Raw genomic sequence first — 11,087 nt, forward strand, 5'->3', positions numbered from 1 at the left:
CCCACTTGTTTTTACTCAGAAGCGTATTCTGAAATGTAAAAATAGTAGCCAAATTTATATCTTACTTAAGTTGCTTTGCCTAATTCTTAAAAGATTTCTAGTATTTTATATGCCAAAATTACATCAATGCAAAATATAATCTGGAAAGAATAAATTTTGAAGTATTACAACTATAATTTGTGATAGCTAGTTTCATCTTTTGGGAATGACAGCTCTAGTGAGCTTTATTTATTTATTTTTTTAGTTACAAATGGTCTCGATATTGAATTCTTTGTAAAAAAAAAAAAAAAGATTCTTCCTTGAACTCAAAATAGCACTTTTGATTATACTGCATGGTATTGTTTGTGTCTGTTTTCTGGTTGAATTCAACTGATGTCTGTGCATTTTTTCATAAAAGGATATGAAAAATCCCGAAGCTTAAACAACATAGCGGGCTTGGCAGGCAATGCTCTGAGGCTCTCTCCAGTAACATCACCCTACAACTCTCCTTGTCCTCTGAGGCGCTCTCGATCTCCCATCCCATCTATTTTGTAAACCAAACTGCATCAGTCGGCTAAATTGTATGAATTCAAGTACTGTCTACCCCGTAATGGAGATAATTAAATGTAGAGTTACTCCAGGCTCCATTAAATACAATTTAAATCCTGCATGATACTACTATTTGAAGTCAGAAATGCCACTTGGGTAGCTAACAAATCTTACCCTGGCTTTAAAGATTACCTAAAGTAGTGCTACTTCTCCATATTAATTGCCCTGGTCTCCTTTTGCAATAAGATGACAGGTAGTGTCAGCTATTGGCCAGTACATTAATACATAAACAGATCTTCAGGGAGATATCTTTAAAACAGTGTGCTTCCAAATGCCAATCACTTCATTGGACCTTCATTTCTCGTGACTCTAACCCATTTTGAAGATGTTTGGGATCCTATCTTGATTGCACACAACACGACTCTGGTCAGCTCATTTGCATGGACCATCTTGTCTCTATCACCTGAAAGCAATGTCGCAGAGTTCGGGGACCGCAGATGGCTCAGGATATGTGTACATGCATCGAACCATCCTGCTCATAATGAAAGCACTGGTCAACCGTTCTGCATGTTGAATTGTGGGGTAGGGAGGGCGAGTTTCTCCTTGGCATTTTTTTTTCCTTGTTCTTTGAAAGAAATATTTGTTTTAACTGGTTTAATTTCTTGATTGATTTACTTTTCTTCAAAAATGCTGTATTGGAGTTCTGAATGTCTCTGGTTGTTTGCACACAGATAACTGCAAAGAGGTTGTCATTACTGGTTACACGCAAGCTGAGGCCAGATCTCTTACTTAATGGCTTGGGGAAGGCACAAAACATGAGAGAAAGGTAACTGCCGGCCACGCTTGCATTGTTTAGCCAGGAATTGCTGCTTGGTACTAGAGTCCTATATATATATATTTTTAATCCCAGGATTTGTCATCATTTTCAGAGGCCAAGTGCCAAATACCACCCAAAGCTCTTGTGTCTTTTTTTTTATCCCTTTCATTTTTATTTATTGATTTTTGTGCAAACATCAAAGATTATTGTGGTTCACAGGAGGCTTTTTTGACCAGCCTTAAATTTCTGACTCGCAGGATTGATCAGATTTTCAGGCAGTGTTTACCCATGTGCTTTGTCCTGTATATTGTTCTGTCTGTCTGTCTCAGCTCCCTGTCTTAAATGTATATGCCATCTGTCTTCATGAAGCACAGAAATGCCTTGGTAAGACGTTCATGATTTTAGTACTGGGCCCTCTCCCCTGCCCCCTGCCTTCTCTGCTCTTTGGAACAGCCTCTCTGCTTTGTGTACAAATGAATGATGCCCTGTAGACTACCCAAGTTCATCGGTACTGTGAACCTTTTTTGATAAGCAGGATTTAAGCAGCAGTATCACCATTACATTGGTTGCTTGCTGCCCTGTCAGTTTCTACTACCTAGCAACCAGCATTCATCACTACACTCCAGCAAAACCCCGAGGGAGTTTTATTCAGTCCAAGTGGAAGAAATTCTGTTTACAACGTCCTGTGAATGCACTAGCGATAACGTGTCTGGTGTATTCGGCGTGTGAGGGAAGAAAAATGCCATAATATAAATTGAGGGATAAACAATATTTCTAAGGCATTCAGGATCCTTGAGACTGTTGATTAACTCTTAATTCTCATGTTTATTTTTTTTTTGTTAGGAAGACAAATGTCATTTTTATTATTGGCCACATAACATCTATTACTCTATATCCCCAAGTCCTAACGCATGAACTGCATGTCAGAGATCTTGTACAGCAATGTATTTACCCAGACGTGCACATTGATATTTAGAGATTCAGTGATCCTTTTAATAACACCACACTTAGAAAGTCATAATGACATATAGCATTGTGGTAAAGGAATTAATGTACTGTCTGGTGCTGCTGTTATTGACTGCAGTGTTGGACAGAATTTATCATGGATTTTTGACTGCTGAAAAAGGGACAATGGAATTTAGCCATACCAAGGACTGTACGGGAAACAGACTTCTGCTGCTGAATGTGCCCTGACGTGACCAGGTAGCACTTGGAAGAGGTCTCTGCGTCTTCGCGAGGCATTTAAAGCTTAGAAAAGAACTGTGGCTGGAACTCACTTGGTGCTCCCCATATGAGTGGTCTGCTGTGGACTGGCCGGTAGCCGGGAACCAATTGTAAATACCAACACGTGTGCATGGGTCAACAGCTTCAGCCATCTCACATCCAAGGAAGCCAAGTCCATGACCAACATCTCGGAAGCTTTGAGTAAGGCCCATACCTCTGTGAATTGTCCCTCTTGGGCCTGCAGGAGATCGTGCTGTGAATCATACAAGGCAGTGATATTGGTGTAGTATAGATGTGTCTTAATTTCCCTTATTTCTCCTTTGTTGTTTGAATCCATGAACATTGACCGTATCATTTTTTTTATAAACCACTTATGGTATCAGCTTGTCTTTGTTGTGAAATTTTCAGTGCCTGTTTATCAAGACTAACCTATTGTTTGTCACATGTATGTTTAGTTCTGGAAAATCATTATGACTTAAAAAAAAAAACCTCACCAACATTATTCATGGTTTAAGTCTTTTGTCATTGTTACCTCAATTATAAATATTACAGAAAATAAAATTCTGGCAATGAGAGTATTTTTTTATTAAATGATCAAGGAGTAATGTCAGTATATAGTAGAGTATTAATCAAATTATATCCTAAAATGTATATTTTGCATAAAAGAGATATTCTTCAATCAATTACTTTTTTGTGAATTTTGTGGCAAACGAAGCTTGTACTTGTCTTTAAAATTGTTGTAGTCGAAACTGTGTAAGAATTCTTCATCTTGCTTAATCAATATTTCCAAAATCAATTAGTTCCCCTGGGATTCTGAATATAACATATAACCTAATTATGAACCCCTGTATTGTGGACCTTTTGTGAACATTTCAAGGTGCATGCACAACCTTGGCGATAACGGATGGATATGTAACTAACTGAAATGAAGAATAAAAGGCAAATAATCTGGGGATAAACTTGAATCCTATCTGATTAAATTATTCATATTCTTTTCTTGGCTTTTTGTTTTGGAATTTTCAACAGGCTGTACTATTTTTATGCTTCATGCGACCAAACTAGCCAGGCACACGTAATACAAGGAATTCGGGATGAAAGGATTTATACACATACATAAGTCTCACTTTCATTCAAGTCTTGGGCATGTAGCCAGTGTTTTCTTCTTCTAAGTGCTTTGTGTGCCTAAATCTCTCTTTTAATTCTGAGATGGCAAATTATTAATCACGATGCTCTCCAATATTTGTACGGCAATTTATGACTGATTCTGTATTTTCCCTTATACTTTCTGACTTCATCACAGCAGTCCTGGAAGTAAATATGTTTTGTTTTCATTTTATTGACGGTGAAGTGAAGGATCAGAGAGGCAGAACTGTTTACTTGTATTTTTGCCACAGATAATCTTCTCTGCCATAATTTCTTATGGTTTTAATATTTACCAAGCTTCTTGTTGTAAATGCTTTATCTTCTAAAGATTGCTTCAGTCTCATTTTTGGGTAATGGGTCTCTGTTTTGGCAGCACACCACACATAGCTAACATTCCATCATATTCTGGGGTTACGTGTAAATTTGCCCTGTAAAATCTATGAAACTATCAGGATTAGGGGAAGGGTAAAATGAAAAAGAGAAACGAGGTTGGCAAATCCACACCTTCCTATTATGCACCAATACAATCTTTCCTACATCTAAAAATGCTCAGTGTTGATTAAGTGTCTATTAAGAAACTGAGTTCATAAAAGGGAATATGTCTAGATATAATTACTGATAAAATGTTTTTAATGATGGTGTCAGAATGTAAGATTTACTGTAAAAAGGAAAAATGCACAAGATAGGGGAAAGAATGCATTTTAATAGATGATAATTACCATCAAATTTTGATTTAAAAATCAAGATTAAATAGTCATGAATGAATAGCGAAGATACTCATTTTATCTTTGAAATAAATCACAAAACAGACTAATGGAATAGCAATAGTGAGCTTATCTTGGAAAGAGACAATGAATATGTTAAAAGGCTATATTACAAAGCAGGGACTCTGGAGGATTTATAGCGTGCTTGAAGACATTTAGAGCTAAATGAATCTATTAAAATATTGAAATCCCTAGCAGTTTATGATGATTAAAATATGCGACTTTAAATTTTTCCTTACTGACTAAAATTGTCTCCCCTCCAATTTCCCCTGCCAAAATTCAATTAATTGTTTAAATTCTTGAATATTATTAAACTATAGATACATATTAATTTTCTCTAACATAGATTCAGTATCATTAATGTTGATCCAAATTTAATAATTTCCTCTTCTCCCCTAAACTGTTTCAAAAATAAATTTTTATTATTATCTAAAAATCAAATACTTGTATTGAATAAGTATTAGTGATTTTTTTCTTTATTTATCATACAAACATCATTCAAAGTGATGGACCACTGAATATGCATTTTTTTAAAGATTATTTATTTGAGAGAGAGAAAGAGAGACTGCGTGTGCATGAAAGAGCGGGGCGGAGGGTGGGGGCTGCGCAGCAGGAGAGGGAGAGAGAGAATCTTTAGCCGACTCCCCGCTGAGCACAGAGCCAGATATGGGGCTTGTTGGGGGGCTCCATCCCATGACCACCAGATCATGACCAGAGCAGAAGTAAAGAGTTAGAGGCTTAACTCACTGAGCCACCCAGGCGCCCCTGAATATGCATGTTGAACAGTGAGATCTTCAAAGACAATGGCGACCTCATCTAGAATCCCACATAAACTAATACTAATTTTATAAAAAAAATAGATTATTATTTAGAGCAGTTTTAGGTCCACAGCAAAATTGAGCAGAGAGTAGAGAGAGTTTCCATTTTCCCCTTGCCCCCACACATGCGCAACCTCCCCTCCTGTCTGCATCCCACACCATAGTCATATATTCGTTACAGTCTATAAACCTATGAAGACATTTATCATTATCACCCAAAGTCCCTAGTTTACATAAGGGTTCACTCTTGGTGTTGTACATTCTATAGATCTGTTAAACGTGTAACACATGTATCCACAACTGCAGTATCATAAAGAGTAGTTTAACTGCCCTAAAAATCCTCTGTGCTCATCCCTTCTTTCCCCTTAACCCTTGGCAGCCACTGAGCTTTTACTGTCTCCATAGTTTTGCTTTCCCAGAATGCCATGGAGTTGGGCTCATACTATAGGTAGTCTTTTCAGATTGACTTGTTTCACTTAGTAATATGCATTTAAGGTTTCTCCTTGCCTTTTCGTGGCCTGGTAGCTCATTTCTTTTTAGTGCTGAATAATATTTCATTTTTTTTAATGTATCCCAGTTTATCCAGTCGCCTACTGAAAGACATCTTGGTTGCTTCCAAAATTTTACAATCATAAATAAAGCTGCTATAAACATCTGTGTGAGGTTTTTTGTGTAGATAGAAGTTTGTGATTCATTGACTAAATACCTAGAGCACAACTGCTGGGTCGTATGGTAACAGCATGTTAGCTCACACTCATGTTTTCATTTGGTCCTCTTACATCATCAGCTAAACAACAGTTCTAATCCATCTTTTCAATGCCAATCATGTGCAACATACAGATTACTTATGAATTTGCTGTTTCATTTCCAGATGTAAATATATTGTTTGATTATTCACCAGCAGATTCTTTCTCTTTAAAAATACAGTGGGGAGGGGGTGCACCTGGGTGGCTCAGTTGGTTAAGCATCTGCCTTCAGCTCAGGTCATGATCCCAGGGTCCTGGGATCCAGCCGGGCTGGCCGGGCTCCCTGCTCAGCGGGGCGCCCGCTTTTCCCTTTCCCTTCCTCCCTCCTCCCTCCCTGCTCCTGCTCCCTCTCTCTCTCCAGCTCACTCTCCGTCTCTCTCAAATAAGTAAATGAAATCTTTAAAAATACAACTTTTAAATAAAATACAGGAAAAATTTCTATAAGATTAAAAAAAAGAAAAAAAGTTAACTACAATTCCATAATTTTCTACTCCACAAACCAAATAGTTTCATTTTGTCGGTTTGCCTTTTTTCATTTTGCTATTCTCATTTTATAATGTTAGCATACTGTGCGAGTGTGTGTATATATGTGTGTATTTAACCTATCGTTTCAGTCATGCTTCAGTTTGGCCTTTTGCCTTTCTTGCCTCAGTTCATTCCTCCTGGTAGACGGTATTCTAACTGCGCATGCTCAGGGAAGCATCTCAAGGCCGCACGATGAACACATTATCTCTGCCATTGAAGAACTCCCATCTAGTGTGTTGGTCCCTTTCTGGCTCTGCATCAGAAAAACTATTGGTGCCCTTTAAAAATACACATGGCTGTGCTCAGTTCTAAACCTTTTGAAATTATCTCTGGGGATGAGGCCTGGATATAATATATTATTTTTAAAAAGTGAAGTCTTACGCATATGTATTATTAACAAATAAAATAAAACAAAAAGCAAACACCCCACAGGTGTTTCTTCTGTCTAACATGGCCTAATGTAAGATAGACATATGAAATTACTATAATAGAAGAGCCTTTTTTCCTAAACATTTTTCACATAGGTATATTGTTTTAGCAATTAAGATGTGAAAACGATACTTAATATCCCATTAGGTTAATGTTCTAAATATATTCATTCCCCTGAGCTATTCAGGATTTCTATTTCTTTTTCCTATTTTCTATTAAAAATCAAGGATCATTGACCATTTTGTGTATATATTTTATTTTATTTTATTTTTTGACAGGGAGTGTTTTTCTCAAAAATTATTCTCAAATTGGAATTATTGGCTTAAAGAGTATGAAAAATTTTATGATCGTACTGTAAAAAGTACTTTCCCATAGTCATATAATGTTACATTTGATCAACAAATAAAACTGACATTATCAGGATAACTTTCGTAGCTACATTACAATTTGAAAAAATATTCTTTTGCTGAGAGTAATTTTATGTATATGATTAAATTATCATGAGTTGAACCATTATGAAGTTTATAAATATCATGTCTCTACTTACCTTCCAGTGTAGCTAGTCAATTACTAGCAGGCCAGCCAAGTATCTTCATTAGGAAATTCTTTTTTTTTTTTTTTTTTTTTCATTTTGGAGCCAGATTTCAAATTTGGAATAAAATTTGATGTATTATGGTTTGTAAAATTGTGCACATGTATTGTAAACACATAGAACTTACAACTTCATTTTTCAATATATTTCTCATAGTGAAAAAAAAGAGATAAGGACATTCCATGTAACTCAAAATCAAGTAACTTTTTTTTTTTTTGGCAGGGGGGATAAATTTTCCTATAAGCCAGGAAGAGTTGTCACAGCAAGATGGTTTAAATACTTTGGAATTAAGTGAAATTTTCACATTTTTGTTAGGAGTCAATGACATGAAATGGCTAAAAATAACCACCATATGAAAAGGATTCTTAATTTAATTTGAATGTGGAAGTTCCTGAAACCCTTCTTTAACCAATCGGCTCAGGGTTACATAACTAAAAGCTTACATAAAACCAATTCTTTCTTAATGGCCCAAAGAAGCTAAATTAAGATGTGCTTAATTTGCTGATCCAAACCAAACCAAACCAAACCAAACCTGTAACTTCATTGCAAAGGATTCAGCATGAAGTCGGTAGCTAAGGAATTACTGTGTATGTATTTTCCTCAAGAGCTTACATTTGTCGGTAACGGTTTCTCTGGGAACAAGGGCACTAGTTTAAAAGTTCTATGTGATCTTCCCTCTTGTTGCAGTCACTGTTCCTTCTCACTTTGGGAGCTGGCAAGGAGCTTAAAAAAATTATAGGAATTCTGGAAAGATGCTGGTAGAAATTTCCAGAATCTAAGACAGTAATGATTAAAAAACACACTCATACACACAGCTGGATATACAAAGAGAAAGAAAAAGCATAAGATGAAGTAGCCAATACTGAATACGGCCTGAAGCCCAGGTCATTTGGTGTGAAATAAGTGAAAAGACAAGTCAAAGATAAAGAAGTAATTCTATAATTCTGCTTCATAAATCATGTTGGAATAAGTTCGTCACAAAAAAGTCAGACGTTCTTTTCAATGGAGACCTTGAAAGGTTTGCATTGCATAACAAGGAGTTAGAAGTGACACCAATTTTCACATTCCCTAGCAAAGAATGAAGTTAGCAACTCTCTCTTAGATGCCCTGTTTTTATTTTCTTCTTTCAGTTTTAACAACAACCAAAAATTCTAACAACAACAAAAAATATTTACATAAAATATTAATGTAAATTAATATTAAGGTTAAATGCTTTCAGGATCAACTAATGACTGTCAAAATATAAAATATTACTGGCTTTATTTTGTTTTTATTTGTATAATAAATATTTGTACGGGCTTTTGGTCTGATTTATTGCAGAGCAAAATACAATGACAAAATACTACTGAGAACATATTGCTTTTTAATGTGCAACTTCTTAATGATACAAATGAGATTCCTAGGGCAAATGTCATTATAAGGTTTATTTTCCAAAATTGAAGTTCTTAAGGTTTAGATCTATCTATTTATATCTTTGGAAGCGATAATTCTATGCAGGAAAATGATTACGTTAAGTGTCAAAATATTAAGGTAGAAGAAGACAGTTTGCCTTTAATAACAGCTTTTCTTGGTCCCAGATGCCCATGTATTGACATGTGGTTTATTGGACATATAGAAAAGGACACACAGAATTAATACTTACAAAGCATTCTCTGACATATGTGGTCCATTTAAGAGCCAGAGGCAGAGATTTCTGTTGCCTCACACCATCAAAAAAATCCTTTACATAACAATGCCTCATTAAATATGAGATTGTTTCTCATGTTAAATATCAGGTTACATATTACCTAAAAAACATTGAATTACTAACTGGTAGTTATGACCAAGATGCCTTAACATCCTTCTCAGCTTGACCAAACTTTAGACTTATTTTTTCTTGACTGAGGCCCCTGACCTCACTTTTCTTAGAACATTTACTTTAGAAAACTTAATGTTGTAAGTTCTTCCTCTGTCCCTTGGAAGTATAAATTTTCTTCCAGCTCTAGCCAGTTACAACCCAAGTTTGTCTTGTCTCAAGTGCCTGGGAGCCATTCCTTTAAAATATAATAATTACGAAAGTGCCCCCATCCACCAGGGTCTGTGGGCGGATAGGAGCCTAACTTCCATAAATGCCGGTCAGCGAGGGCAGATGGCCCAACCACACTGACCGACCTCTCCCCAAATGTCCTCCAGTATTTTTCCTCTCACTCACCCCAGTGCTTAAAACTCTTGCTTTTGTTTTAGCAGAGTTGAATTCAATCTCTCCTCCTTATTGCAATAGTCCGGAGTCCTATTGCCCTAAGCTTCATCCTCCTTGCCTGTTTAACTGGCATGACACAATTTGTTTTCAACAGTTCCTTATTAGATGTTGTATGCTGTGAATCACAATGAAACAACTTTGAGGACTTACAGGAAATGGGTAGGGGTAGGGGGGAATTTCAATGACTCTGTGTAACTTACTTTAATTTTGAAATAGATCTGTAGAAGATTTTCATAATATTATAAATATTATTTAAAAAATATTAAAACTCAATTGCTTGCTTTCCTTTTGTGAAACAGTTAAGCCCCCTCTTTCTCAGACGGTTGAATTGACTGTAAGCCAATTGGCTGTAAGTCAACCGAGAAGTTGCTGCCACTCCTCTCTTCTCGTTTTACTGTCAAGGAACATGATAAAATGAGTTAGACTTGCTCCTTTTCTGGACCCTGACCCTTAGGGTCCCCAGCAGGCATTCATCACCCCATTTCTACTGCCTGGCACATTACTGGGCTCATAAAAGAATTTTAACACATGTTTTTTAAATTGAACTGTTATTTAGACTGATTTTTCTGGAATTCATTTTTTACTGTATTCTATCAATGTCGGAATAAAACACAAAATTTCAAGCTTGCCATTCGAGACATTTTACCATTTGGCTCCTTTGACCTGCCTAGGGTTAACTATTTATTCTTTTTACTTGGTTCCTTTGTTCAGTGTCTCCAGAGCCTCACAGGTATCTGGGGTATCATAGACGCGGTGTTTATCACTGTCCCTGAATCCCTTGCTGTTCTGTCTCACCATTGGACTGGACCTTCTCAGACACTGACACCAGTCTAGATTCAACTTCAATTTGCCACAGACTCTAGGTATTTTAAACCTCTTCTATATTTCTTTAAACCTTTTCAACAGCAAATGTCAGAGTTAATTCCCAGGACCAGGAATTCACTTTACAAATCTCCTCTGGGGCCCCATCTCCAAATTAGCACAAGTAATTAGGTCCTATTGTGCTGTGATAAACCCCATGAAGATAGATCTACCTGACCTATGGTAAAGAAAGGGGGGTTTAGAGGCAAAGTAAATTTGAGTTGGAATGTTGTTCTTATCCTTTATTAGCTATATGTCTTCCAGCAAGTAATTTAAACACTAAGTTTTACTGAAAGTTGCCAACTGGTAGCAATAATAACACCTACAGCATAATTTTGTCACGAGTTCTAACTGAGAAGATGAATGTAATATGCTTAGGACAGTACTGTGTGCAAAGATTC

At 36.4% G+C, this 11,087-nt stretch overlaps 1 long non-coding RNA gene across 1 annotated transcript; it reads left to right on the forward strand.

Moving 5' to 3' along the window:
- Positions 1–349: 349 nt before the first annotated feature.
- Positions 350–3,563, forward strand: LOC148108671 (uncharacterized). Its single transcript, XR_015727188.1, has 2 exons — positions 350–1,354; positions 2,430–3,563. It is a non-coding gene; the product is annotated as an uncharacterized LOC148108671 (long non-coding RNA).
- Positions 3,564–11,087: the final 7,524 nt, after the last annotated feature.

This window comes from Ursus americanus, chromosome 17 (genome assembly GCF_024610735.1).
Source record: "Ursus americanus isolate L20-20 chromosome 17, mUrsAme1.1.p, whole genome shotgun sequence".
Lineage (NCBI taxonomy): Eukaryota > Metazoa > Chordata > Mammalia > Carnivora > Ursidae > Ursus > Ursus americanus.